Raw genomic sequence first — 13,603 nt, 5'->3', positions numbered from 1 at the left:
TGATACCCTTTAAACTTGGCACTGAAGCTACTCCTGGAGGTCACCTTTCAGCCAAATAATAGAGTGGCTTATCAAATAAACAGTATCACCCATGAGTAATGTACCTCCTTAAACAAGCAACTATATGAGACCAAATGGTCAACATTTGCCCTAAAGTAAAGATGAGAAGGCAAAGAGGGGAAGGGAAGCTAGATCAATGGAAACAGAACAAACAAAATGGAAATATGAGAATGCTGACAAATTGTGAAAATTGTAACCAGTGTCACACAACAATCTGTATAAAGATTGTTAGATGGAAACCTAATTTTCTGTGTAAACTTCCACCTAAAGAACAAGAAAATATTTAAAAAAAAAAAAGCTCAAGTGGCCCCAAGTGGGCAAACCTCAGGCCTCAGAGGCAGAGGCCTTGGAGGCCTCATCCTGCCCCCCTCCCTTTCTGAAGCTCATTGCCTGGGAGATGAATTGGGTGATCTAAATTCATTTACATATGTTTAAGTTAGCCTAGGTATTTTTGAAAGACAAAAGATACCTTAATTGCTCAGGACATTTTCAAGAACCAGTTTTTCTTTCTTTTTTTTAAAGACAGGATTAAACTTCTTTTAAGTGGACATAAAAATCTTTGTCAAAACAAATTCACTTGCATTAATTCCCGGGCGTATTAGTACTACTAAATTTATGTAAGTGCTTATTTATCATTAAACCAATCAAAATAAAGCTCTTTGAAGGAATGTTATAATCAAATAATACCATCTAGAGGTAGGAAAATTTTTCATTTTCACAACCCTATCTCCTGCGCACTTTAAAGAACCTTTTAGAGAAGTAAATTTAGAATAATTTCTATCTTTTTGAGGCTTCCTTACGCCAGTCAAAATAAACAATTCATCCTTTTTTCAGTGTACTTTTCAAATGAACCAGCTTCTATCACAGTTTCTCAGAGTAACTACTAAAAGCCCAAGTCATAAGATAGGCACAAGAAGTGGTTACTCTTGGAGCTGAGGAAAAAAACTCAGAACGAACACTCTCTCTAGATAAAAACCAAAATCCTTAAGACAAAATCTTACCCAGTTTTATAGGTAACTCACTGCAAAATTCATCCAAGTGGACACTATTTTTGGTGAGAACAACATATTCACCGGTCTGTGGAGCCAGCTCCAACAACAGGCTTATAGGGTCTATACCTTTATTCTACCTTACGATTTTCTTTTTATGAGGATCAGAAGTAGCATAACACTCTTAAAACAGCACAGCACAAAACAAGGCAACACATACACAAAACTAGCTATCACAATTTTGAGCTGTTTCCTGTCAGGTCCACCCATTTTCGAAATTCCCTGAGCCCTCCCTCAGATCAAATCCGACATCCCTTGCACCCAGTCCAAGGCAAGTATTCAAATCAAATTACCTGAGGCCTCACTATGAAACCTGAGCACCAAACAGAAATTCCCCAAAGTGGAAAGAAAAGGACAGAGCAGATGCGAACCCATTTCCCCAAACAGAGCAAAAGAGTAGCTTACCAAGGAAACGGCATCCATAACTGCTCGCGTATAAACCCAGAGAGTTCAACACAAAGGGAGTAGAACTTGAACCCTGGAGAGATTTACCAAGTTTACCAAGTTCCCCAGCCATAGTGAGGGAACAGTTGGGCGCGATGGGCCCTGTTTGGTACCATATTATTTGATCCCTCATCAAGAATGGGGCAGTCAACTTGGTGATCTTCTCAGTCCTGCTTCTGACACCAAAAACTTAAAAATAATCAAAACTCAAAGAAACTGAAATACAAGGTTGATTCTGAGCAGTTATTCTATATGCATATAGGGAGCCACTAGCTTTTTCTGGAATCAAAATAGTCTCCCTATATGCATATAGAACAAACTGCTGAGAATCAACCTTATGTTTCAATTTCTTTGAGTTTTGATTATTTTTAACAAGCCTAAACCTTGGAATGAGGCCTGCCCCTCTACCTGGAGAGTATGTTCTTTAACCTGATTTAGAAAATAATATTTGGAATCATTCCCTGACCTTGAGCATGGAGAAATGTGACCCACCTAGGGCTGGGTTCTCACAGACTCACAAAGACACATCAGCTGGGCCCTGAGATAGACAATAGATGGGACAATCTCAGAAATTATCTTAAGGAAGTTTTCACAAAAGGGCAATCAAACAGAACACAAAAGACTTCCCACTTTTTGTCTTTTTCTATTAACATTTAGAGAACAGAAATTTGTTGGACCAATGAAGACCCTCCTGACTTTCATAACTGAAACCTGTACCAGTGATTGTTAAGAAAGATGATTCAAAATGTAAGATCACAATTTCTAGCCAATCTGTGAAAACATGACGCTTTCAATGATTCTACCCATTTTGCGACGTTGATATATACTGATGATTCTGTAACCTTCCTTGGATTTGGGCAGACATTCTAGCTCTGGCAGCATGCTTGTCCGCTTCCCACTTTTGTCCTTTTGAATATATGCCGAATAAAACTTTATTTTTGCTTTAATAAACTTTATGATGTTTTTCTTCTACAACAGTTAATGGCATGTCATGAAGGATCTCTGAAGCTACAAATCCAGTCAACCTCGAGGAGACCTGGACTGCAGAGCAGAAGCCGGCAAAGAAAGATCCTATCTTCTGGACCCACGTGTTCCCACTCCATGTCCTTTCGACATTGACAGGGCGAGTGCTCTTGGAAAACGAACCTTTGTTTATTCTTTTGTTGTTCTCTTTCTTGTGTTTTCTTAAGTTTTGTTCGGCATATTTGTTTGTAAAACTGGTTGATTTATTAAGGAGAGTCTTTCTTAGATTTTTGCTTGATTGTTTGGTTAAGAGTGACATATAGTAACTCTTTAAGTGAACTGCAGTTTAAGCCTGGATTTGGGTAAAGAGGTAATTCTATTTTCAAAGAGCTTTGAGCCACTATAAGCCACAAAAAAATTCGGGCATGAGTCAACCAGTAAAAGCCATTAGGGCAGTCGCTAGCGCTCATCACGAGCATCAGAGTCTCCCGTGACAGAATAAGGTAGTCACGAGACAGGCTAGAGCACTAGGCTGCCTGCCACCCGCAAGAAAAATCTCATGCAATGAAGGTAGATTGGTCTAAGCAAAACACTGTCCAAATCCCATGGCGTTCCTTGTTAGGTTTCTTTTCTGTGGCTCAGAGAAAACCTGGAAAATAGTGCTCTGTTTTGAAATCTCTCTTTTCCCCCTTTTCCAAATTTAAAATGGGAAATAAGCAAAAGAAAAGTAAAATTGACTGCCCACCATCCGGCACACCCGCTGCCTATATGGTAAACAATTTTGGCCCTCAATTGGCAAGGTATTTAGAAAATGGCATAATTTAACAAAAGAAAAGGATTCATTACAATGGCCTAAATGGGGGACTTTCGAATTGGCCAGATTAGTCGTTTTGAAAGGCAAATTAGAAACAAGGAGATCAAAAATAAACCAGAATCAGTGGGAAATATTTTTTAATTGGTATTTTGAATCATCAAGAAGGCAACAAGTGAATACTTTTGCTTCAGTTCAGGAAAACATTGCTAAGCAATCAAAGCAGATCTTGGCATTGGAGAAAGGTCAGGTAGCGTTACTTGATTCCTTAAGGAATAGAACTCCTATGGGTATTAAAGAAGATGGAAAAGACTCAGAGGAAGAAAATAGGGAAAAGGAAAGACCTGCCTCTTTATATCCTGATTTGACTTCTAGCTCTCTTTTAGCCAAATTACCTTTTCATTCCAGTGATTCACTGAAAATTGAGCCTCTGTCTCCATTAATGCCTTTGGTAGTTAGAAAGCCTAAATTAGCAGGTGGACCAGTGGAAGTAACAGTAAACCCCTGGTCCAAATCTGAACTCAGAGCAATTGTAAAAGACTTTTCCAACCCTCGTGAAAATCCTCAGAAATTTTTACATGAACTTATTATCTTGACAAGTACCTATGAACCAGGCACTTCGGATTTGTACAATCTGTTACATGTGCTACTAGGTTCAGGAGAAGCAGCTAGATGGATGGCTAAAGCTAAGTGGAAGGACCCAGAGGCAAGTTTAATCTCAAAATCAGGGGTTACAGGGAAAGAACTGAGAGATGAAGTTCAGGGTTTGGTTAAGGAATTGATAAATGCATTTCCAAAAGTTTTTCCAAGAAAGGTTGATTGGGCAAAAATCCAGCCTTGTAAGCAAGAAAAGGGAGAAAATGTATGTGCTTTTATGGATCATTTCTCCAAATTATTTGAAGAACATTCAGGTTTAAAGGCAATTATAAAAGAACATCGGCCTGTATTCAGCTCCATGTTTTTAGGAGGCCTATTGCCTGAATTAGCAGCTTTGGTAAAAAGACATCATTTAAATTGGGAAAACATAAATCCTTCAGAATTGGTTACAGTGGCTTAGAAATTGGCTCAAACTGAAGAAGATAAATATAGAGAGACTGAGTTAAAAACTAGAGAACAGAAAAAGAAGTTGATGTCTTTGCAGTTATATCAGCTACAAAGTAAAGGCAGTAATGATGGAATCCTGGCCAAGGGACAGATTCAAACAAATAAGCTCAAAACCGAGCTAACTTGTAACTACTGTAAGAAGCCTGGTCACTTTAGGAGGGATTGTTTAAGACTTAGGAATAAGCAGAGGGTTACTCTCTCAGCACCTCCATTACTACCACAGTGACGATGCTTCGAGGATTTAGGGGTTTTCGCCATGGTTCCTCTCAACAGTCAGAGAGAGACAACACTCGAAGTAAATGGGGAGCCTTGTACCTTCCTGCTTGACACTGGGGCCACCGTGTTGGCGATAAATTACACGTTTATGAAACCCCCTCCTTAGGAGAACAAAACTTCTAAAATCATGGGAGTTTCAAATGAAGAACAAATTTTGCCTCATTCAGAACCAGTACCAATATCTTTAGGACCCATTGATGATTTACATCTGTTTCTTCTCAGCAGCGATACCCCTGCTAATCTATTAGGGCAAGATTTATTATCTAAATGGCAATGCCATATACAGTTTACTGATAGTGGAGAAATTCTATTGAACTTTCCTACTTTAGATGATTCAATTACTGAGAGAAAAGTAGAAGAAACCTTGTGTTTATTCAAGGGTTAATGGAAGTAGAAGAAACTATAGAACAGGTTCAGGGGGCAGAAAAGGAATTAGAGCAAGTACCCATTGAACTTTGGGCAAAGACATCCACAGATGTAGGAAAAGTTTTGTCTGTTGAACCTATTCAGGTACAAATAGATACTTCTAAATCTTTGCCTAGAATAGCTCAGTATCCACTAAAGCCTGAAGCCATAGCAGGGTTAAAACATATTATCCAAGATTTCCTTCAGCAAGTTCTAATTATACCATGTACTAGTCCTTGCAACACTCCTATTTTTCCAGTAAAAAAAAAACAAATAATAGAGGGTGGAGATTTGTACAAGATTTAAGGGCCATAAATAAGATTACAATATCTAGATTCCCTGTAGTTCCTAATCCTCATTTACTCTTAGCTCAGGTACCAACCAATGCCATATGCTTTATAGTTATAGATCTCTGCAGTGCTTTCTTTAGTATCCCTGTTCACCAGGATAGTCAATATTTATTTGCCTTCACCTGGAAAAATCAACAGTACACGTGGAGAGTTCTCCCACAAGGATTTACTGAAAGCCCAACTTATTTTTCACAAGTATTACGTTCAGATTTGGTTCCATTTCAATTTAAACATGGATCAGTGTTATTGCAATATGTAGACAATCTCATGGTTTTCTCCAATTCGAGACAAAATAATGTTGAAGATAGTATTGTATTATTATAGTATTTAGCTTCTGGAGGGCATAAGGCATCCAAAGAAAAATTACAATTTGCCCAACCCACTGTTAAATACTTACGACATCTTATTTCAGCTGGAAGTATTTCCATAGACCCAAAGAGAAAGGAAGCTGTATTAACTTTTCCTTTGCCTACCACAAAGAAACAATTAAGAGGTTTTTTTTTAGGTCTTTGTGGATATTGTTGAAATTGGGTTCCAAATTTTTCATTGTTAGCCCAGCCCTTATATCACTATCTGAAAAAAGAAGTAACTGATCCTTTTACTCTTTCTGAAGAAGGTGTAGAAGCTGTACACATGCTTCAACAAGCCCTTTTAACCACTCCTGCTTTGGGTTTTCCAAATTATGCTTTGAAATTTTCTCTGTATGTAAATAAACAAAATGGGAATTCTTATGGTGTTTTAACTCAGAAGCATGGAGACCATCAGAGGCCTGTAGGATACTATAGTCTTCAGTTAGCTCCTGTTACTCGTGCTTATCCTTCACACTTACGGGCAGTAGCAGCAGCTGCTCAGTTAGTAGAAAACACTGCAGATATAGTTCTAGGTAATGACTTAGATTTATTTGTTCCGCATGCAGTAGCTGCTATTCTCAGGTCTACTTTGACTTAGCATTTATCTGCCAGCAGGTTGACCTCTTATGAAGCCTTGTTATTGACAGCCCCAAATATTCAGATACATGTCGTTAAAGCTTTAAATCCAGCTACTCTTTTCCCTGAAGAAGGAATACCACATCACTGCTTTGATTTGACAGATCAACTTCTGACCCCGAGAGGGGATCTTCAGGAAACTCCTTTGGCTAACCCTTCTTTAGTTTTATCTGTAGACGGTTCTTATTTAAAACCAGATTCCACTTCAAGCAAATATCAGGAAAATATGTAGTGACTACTTCCTCAGAGGTATTGGAGAGCAGACCTTTGCCTCAGGTAACTTCGGCACAACAAGCCGAGTTAGTAGCTTTTACCCAAGCTTGTAAATTAGCAAAAAATCAATCTGTGAGAATATATACAGATTCAAAGTATTGCTTTGGTTTGGCATATGACTTTGGGATGTTATGGAAACAGCGAGGATTTTTAACATCGTGAGGATCTCCCATTAAAAACGGGAAATATGTAGCTGAACTTTTAGATACGTTACTGTTACCATCAGAAATAGCTGTGGTTAAGATACGAGCACACCAGTCAAAACGACAGCCTTGGACTGAAGAAGTAATTGGGAATGAATTAGCTGATGCTGCAGCCAAAAAAGCAGCTGGTAGAAGGACCAAAAAACCTAGCCCAACTTTATCTGAAAATCCTTTAAAGATAGTCAAAACAGAATCTATTGAGACTATGACCTCTCCTAAGCGTATACAAAATCAAAAATTTGAAATGCAGAAATCTCCCAAGTCCCTATTTTTAATTGAGAATCTAAATTTAGAGATATTAAAAGGGTACCAAAAATTGGCCACTCAAACTGAAATAACAGAATGGAGAGCAGGTAAATGCCGTTTTAATACAGAAACTGATTTGTGGATATGTCCTGGAAACAGGATTGTTATTCCTAAGGGAATACATATACCTTTGTTATTAGCCTGCGTATTAGAATTTACAGAATGATAGGATGAAGATTTAATTACATTCTTAGATAAAACATTTTGGGGGAAACTTTGCAAATGCAATATATTATTTGTATGACAGACATGATATAATAGAGTTCTATTAATGTATGAAAGTACAGCATTAGATAATTATCGTCCTGAATATACCCATTTTGGAAATGGGGAAAAATGTAAAGTTTGTTGGGAATGGAAATCAAGCTTGCCTCCACCGTTAATAGAAGATCTAGAGAAAACAACAGATGCTAGGTGGCACAGTTTACCCTTACACCAAAAAGCCACACCTCCTTCAGAACAAGATATATGGGAAAAGGCGGGATGTAGTCTAAATTTTGACACAGACCTTTGGACCTGATCAAACTCTGGTCCTGCTGAAAGACTTTAATTCCTGTAGTTTATAGTCTCCACCAAGGAGATCATTTAGGAAGAGGTAAAACTCTACAAAAAATAAGAAAGTACTACTGGGGTCATTTCTGGAAAGCAGTGAACGAAGTAGTGAAAGATTGCAGTATTGGCCAAAAATTTAACCCAGGGAAAACTTTTTCGACTCGTCAGGGTCGATATCCCCCTCCTACTGGACCCATGACTGAGTGGCAAATGGATTTTATACAACTTCCCCCAGTTCAAAATTATAAGTATGTTTTAGTTATGATATGCAGATATTCTCATTGGGTAGACGCATTTCCCTGTCAGAATGCTACTGCAACCTCTGTTGGTAAAAAATTGTTAGAAAATATTCTTCCTGTGTGGGGTAGTCCTTATACCCTGTGTAGCGATAGAGGTTCTCACTTTACTGGCCAGATTTTGGCAGCAGTTTGTAACATTTTTCCAATCTTGCATAGATTACACTGTCCATATCATCTGCAATCTTCAGGACTAGTTGAAAGAACAAATGGAATAATAAAAGTTCAATTAGCTAAGCTTACTGCTGCTTTAAATTTAACATGGCCTCAAGTGCTTCCAGTTGTATTGATGAATCTGTGATCTACTCCTTTTGGTCCTCACAGGTTAACCCCATTTGAAATAGTCACTGCACATATTATGCCTCTTCCTTATAATGTAATAATTTCTGATTCAAATTTGATCTCAAATAGTTTGTTAAAGTATTGTCAAAGCTTAATACAGCATGCTAAAGCAAATGATAAAGTGATTAAACATGCTTATGCTCAAACTCCTCCTCCTGATTATATAGGTTATCGTGCCCCAGAACCTGGTGACTGCGTACACTGGAACGGGCACCAGATAAAGGACTCTTTAGAACCAAAATGGAAGGGTCCCTATTTAGTTTTACTAACAAATGAATTTGCTGCAAAATTACAGGGTGTAAAATCCTGGGTACATCTTTCCCAATTAAAGAAGACCAAGGTTCCTGATTGGGTGATTGAACCAGCAGGAGGACTAAAGCTGAAATTCAGACACCCTCCCAAAACAACCTCTAACCTACCACCTCCTTTGGATGAGTGATTCAAAAGTACAATTTAGATATTTTATTATTTGTTACATTCTTTATCACTTAGCTAATCTATATTAAGTAATTTTGATTTACAATGATGTTGATTGTTTATTTAGTTACTCTTTTATTTGTTAGAAGAATAGATACTTGGAATGAAAATGCTTTTATCCGATTATCACAATCCTTAGCAAGCACTGGTAATTTAACACAATGTTGGATTTGTCATCAGAACCCTCATTCTGTTAAAGAAAACTCTGATCCTTTAGCATCCCCCGTGTTAAAGTATCATTTGATTCCTCCCACTATAAACTCTAGTAAAACTTTAATCCGTGCCATTAGAGTTAAGATATGGACTCCTCTGTCTGTAACCCAAACATTACCTATACCATGCTTAATATCACTTCTGTCAGGTTAAATGACTACTTGTGTGATACCTAGTTACTCCAAAGATATGCTCATTTGCCTTATAATAAGGATGGACATTTTATAGTATTATATCAGTACCCTTCTAGAGATTTAAGTGATTGGTATGAAGAGTGCTATAATAAGCTAACTGAAATTGCAATCCACAGTCAGTTACCTTGTCCTCATGATTATAATAATCAATGTTGGAAAAACCTTACATACATAGAATTACAACTAGGAAGACTATCTGTGATAATTCTCTAATGGAGACATGTTTGTCACATGCAGATTTTTCTATACCTTCTGTTTCCTCTGGACAAACTTTGTGTGCTTCTTATGGGTATATGTTTCTGTGTGGTGGATCCAACTATACTAGCTTAGATAAGCCCTTTCCAACTGACAGTGAATTTACATGGGCAGTCTCGTTTAGATTCCTGGCCAATGCATGGGCAATGCACTTTGGGAAGATTAGGATTACCTTTAGATATTCATAATAATGATGCTAGTAAATACTGGAAAGGTAATGTTAATTTGTTATCCATTGTAAAACGAGTCAGAAGAAAGCCCATTGGTCCAATGCTCAGGGTGGGGATTGGTCATTTCTAAGAGCTGTAATTCCTAGTTATGGTATATTTGAATTGGAGAAATCATTAAGAAATTTATCAATTACTGTGAGACAAATAGCAGATGAAGTTGCTAGAGGGATGGAAGCACAACAGCGATATCTGACCTCATTGGCCAAGGTGGCATTAGACAACAGAATAGGCTTGGACTTTTTATTAGCCCAAGAAGGTGGAGTCTATGCTGTAGTAAATACCTCTTGTTGCATTTGGGTAAATAACATAGGAGAAGTAGAACAGGATATATATAGAATTAGGCAACAAGCTACTTGGTTACGCACTGTAACACCCTTACAAACACCAGATCTATTTGGTTGGTTGCCATCAGGAATAAGTACATGGGCTAGATCACTACTACAAGGGATAGTAATATTCTTGGTTTGCATCCTGATAGTACTAGGTATAATAAGATTTATACTCTATTGTCTTACACACCTAAAAGGCAGAAGAAGGCCTCGGGCTAAAATGTTGATGTACATTGAGTCTGTTCACTCTGGCAATGCAATTGATGAGAACATCACTCCTACTTAATAACCTGGTGAAGAACCAGATGGTATCTTGTGGAAAACCAGCACCATGAGTTTAAAGAGCCTGCAATGGCCACCATCTACGAGCTCAACTAAGTCCAGGTATTGATCATCGATGTGTGACCTCCAGTCTCCGATCAAAAGGAGGGAATGATTTAGAAAATGATATTTGGAATCATTATTCCCTGACCTTGAGCATGGAGAAATGTGACCCACCTGGGGCTGGGCCCTCACAGACTCACAAAGAGACATCAACGGGGCCCTGAGATAGACAATAGATGGGACAATCTCAGAAATTATCTTAAGGAAGTTTTCACAAAAGGGCAATGAAACGTAACACAAAAGACTTCCCACTTTTTGTCTTTTTCTATTAACATTTAGAGAACAGAAATTTGTTGGACCAATGAAGACCCTCCTGACTTTCGTAACTGAAACCTGTACCAGTGATTGTTAAGAAAGTTGATTCAAAATGTAAGATCACAATTTCTAGCCAGTCTGTGAAAAGGTGATGCTTTCAGTGATTCTGCCCATTTTGTGATGTTGATATATACTGATGATTCTGTAACCTTCCTTGGATTCGGGCAGACATTCTGGCTCTGGTAGCATGCTTGTCCGCTTCCCACTTTTGTCCTTTTGAATATATGCCAAATAAAACTTTCTTTTTGCTTTACTAAACTTCATGATGTTTTTCCTCTACAGCAAACCTCAGGCATATCCAAGCAGAAGATTACTCCCTCTGGACCCCAGACCAGCCCTGGCCACATTTACCTTTCCGCCTGTACTAGCAAATTCTTTCTGTTTCTTTAAAACCTAATTCTTGTCACTTCCGTGAAACCTCACCTGACCTTCCCAGATGAGTTAAAAACCCACAAAAAAATACGAAAGAAAATATTGCCATCAGTCGATTATGGCAGCTTACTGCTGTGGAGTCAATTCCGACTCATAGAGACCCTATAGGGCAGAGTGGAACTGCCCCATAGGGTTTCCAAGGCTGTAAATCTTTATGGACACAGACTGCCACATCTTTCTCTCACAGAGCGGCTGGTTGGTTCACACCTTTTGGTTAGCAGCTGAGCACTTGACCACTGCATCACGAGGACTCCATGGCAACTCACAGCACCTTTTAAATATAGCTATTGGGTCGCTGTGAATTGGAATCCACTCAAAGGCAATGGGTTTAACCTAGCACTGGAGTCTCTGGGTGGCACACTCTAGTGCAAAGGTTGGCTGTTCGAGGCACCTAGGTAATTGCCAACACGGACTTATCACTCAATAGTGTAGTCATTGATGTGGCTGTATCTCCACAGGAGTGTGAACTTCCTGAGGGTAGGGCTGCAGGGGCCATATATAATTTATCTTCCTGCCCTCAACAAGACCTAGCATAAGACTGGTACAAGGCAGGCTTCAGCAAATATTTGTTAAATGCGTGAGTTTACAGACCTATTCTCTCTACCACTTTATCAAGGAGATACATAAAGGTGGCACCCCAAATCAATGGGAAATGGACAGTTGAGTAAATAGTGTAAGGAAATTTGGCTCACCATAAGGAGAAAGATAAGACTAGGTCCTCCTTATTCCACATAAAAGGGTGGACTCTGAATGTGAAAGGCAAAACTATAATGTAAAAACTTAGGGCTGGACATTGTGGAAAACAATGTGGTGGTTCCACAAAAACACTAAAAATAGAACTACCATATGACCCAGCAATTCCCCTCCTAGGTAGAGACCCAAAAGACTTGAAAGCAAAGACTCAAAAAGAGACTTGTATACCAATGTTAATTGCAGCACTATTCACAATAGCCAAAAGGTGGAAACAACCTAAAATTCTCTATTATCTCAGGACAGTAGTTTCAGGGGTTCATCCACCCTCTATGGCTCCAGAAAGTCGAGAGTCCATTAGAATCTGAAATTCTGGATTCTTCTACGGAATTTTTGATCAAAATGTTCAGTAATGGCAGCTGGGCACCATCCAGTTCTTCTGGTTTCATGGCAAAGGAGGCAGTTTTTCCTGGAGGCAATTAGCCACACATTCCATATCCAAACAAAGTGTGGTACATACATACAATGGAATACTACTCAGCCAGTAGGAGAAATGAAGTCTTGATACATGCTACAGTATGGATGGAGCTAAATACATGATGCTGAGTGAAAATAAGCCAGTCACAAAAGGACAAATATTGTATGACCTCACTTACATAAAAACAAGAAAAGGCAAATGTATAGAAACCAAAGTTTATTAGTGGTTACTAGGGGTGGGAGGGAGTGGGAAAAGTGGGCTTAATGGTGATGGAAAAATTGCATTAAGGGTAGGGTTGTACAGCCAATTAAGTTATACACCTGTAAAAAGTTGAATTGGCAAAAATTATGTGATAGATATATTTACAGTGACAAAACGAGCTGCTGAGACTGCTTATGTGCAACCAAATACCTCATGGGATTTGGTTCCTTGGTTTGGAGGTTCAGGGTCATGGTTTCATGGGACATGCCAGTTAATTGCCCTAACAATGTGTTTAGTGTTTCTGTTCTAACTCCTACTTCATTGTGTAGTGCCTAGGGTCTTAAAAGCTTGCAAACAGCCATCCAAGGCACAACAAATGGTTTGAATTCACCTGGAGCAACAGAGGAAGGAGAATCAGCAATAGGAGGAGGATATGGAATGTGTGGCTAATTGCCTCCAGGAAAAACTGCCTCCTTTGCCATGAAACCAGAAGAACTGGATGGTGCCCAGCTGCCATTACTGCACATTTTGATCAAAAATTCCATAGAAGAATCCAGAATTTCAGATTCTAATGGACTCTCGACTTTCTGGAGCCATAGAGGGTGGATGAACCCCTGAAACTATTGTCCTGAGATAATCTTTAAACCTTAAACCAAAAATATCCCCTGAAGGCATCTTAAAACCAAATAGTTTAGCTTAACTACTAAAAAAGGACTGCCTTGAGCATTATGCTATTTTAAGAACTACCTATATGGGATCAAATTAACAACAGCAACTCAAAAAATTAGATAGGAATCTTTAGGGGCAGTGACTTTATGTTAATGAGGGAGGGAAAGGAGGGTGAGAATGGTTGCACAACTCCAAGAATGTAATCAATGTCACAAAATTGTACATGTAGAAACAGTTGAATTGGTGTATGTTTCCTGTGTATATTCTCAACAACAACAAAATAAATTTAGGGAAAAAAATCTAGGGCTGGAGAAGG

The sequence above is a fragment of the Trichechus manatus genome, unplaced genomic scaffold, assembly GCF_000243295.1.
Source record: "Trichechus manatus latirostris isolate Lorelei unplaced genomic scaffold, TriManLat1.0 scaffold00233, whole genome shotgun sequence".
NCBI lineage: Eukaryota > Metazoa > Chordata > Mammalia > Sirenia > Trichechidae > Trichechus > Trichechus manatus.
Note: the sequence above shows the minus strand (reverse complement) of the source record.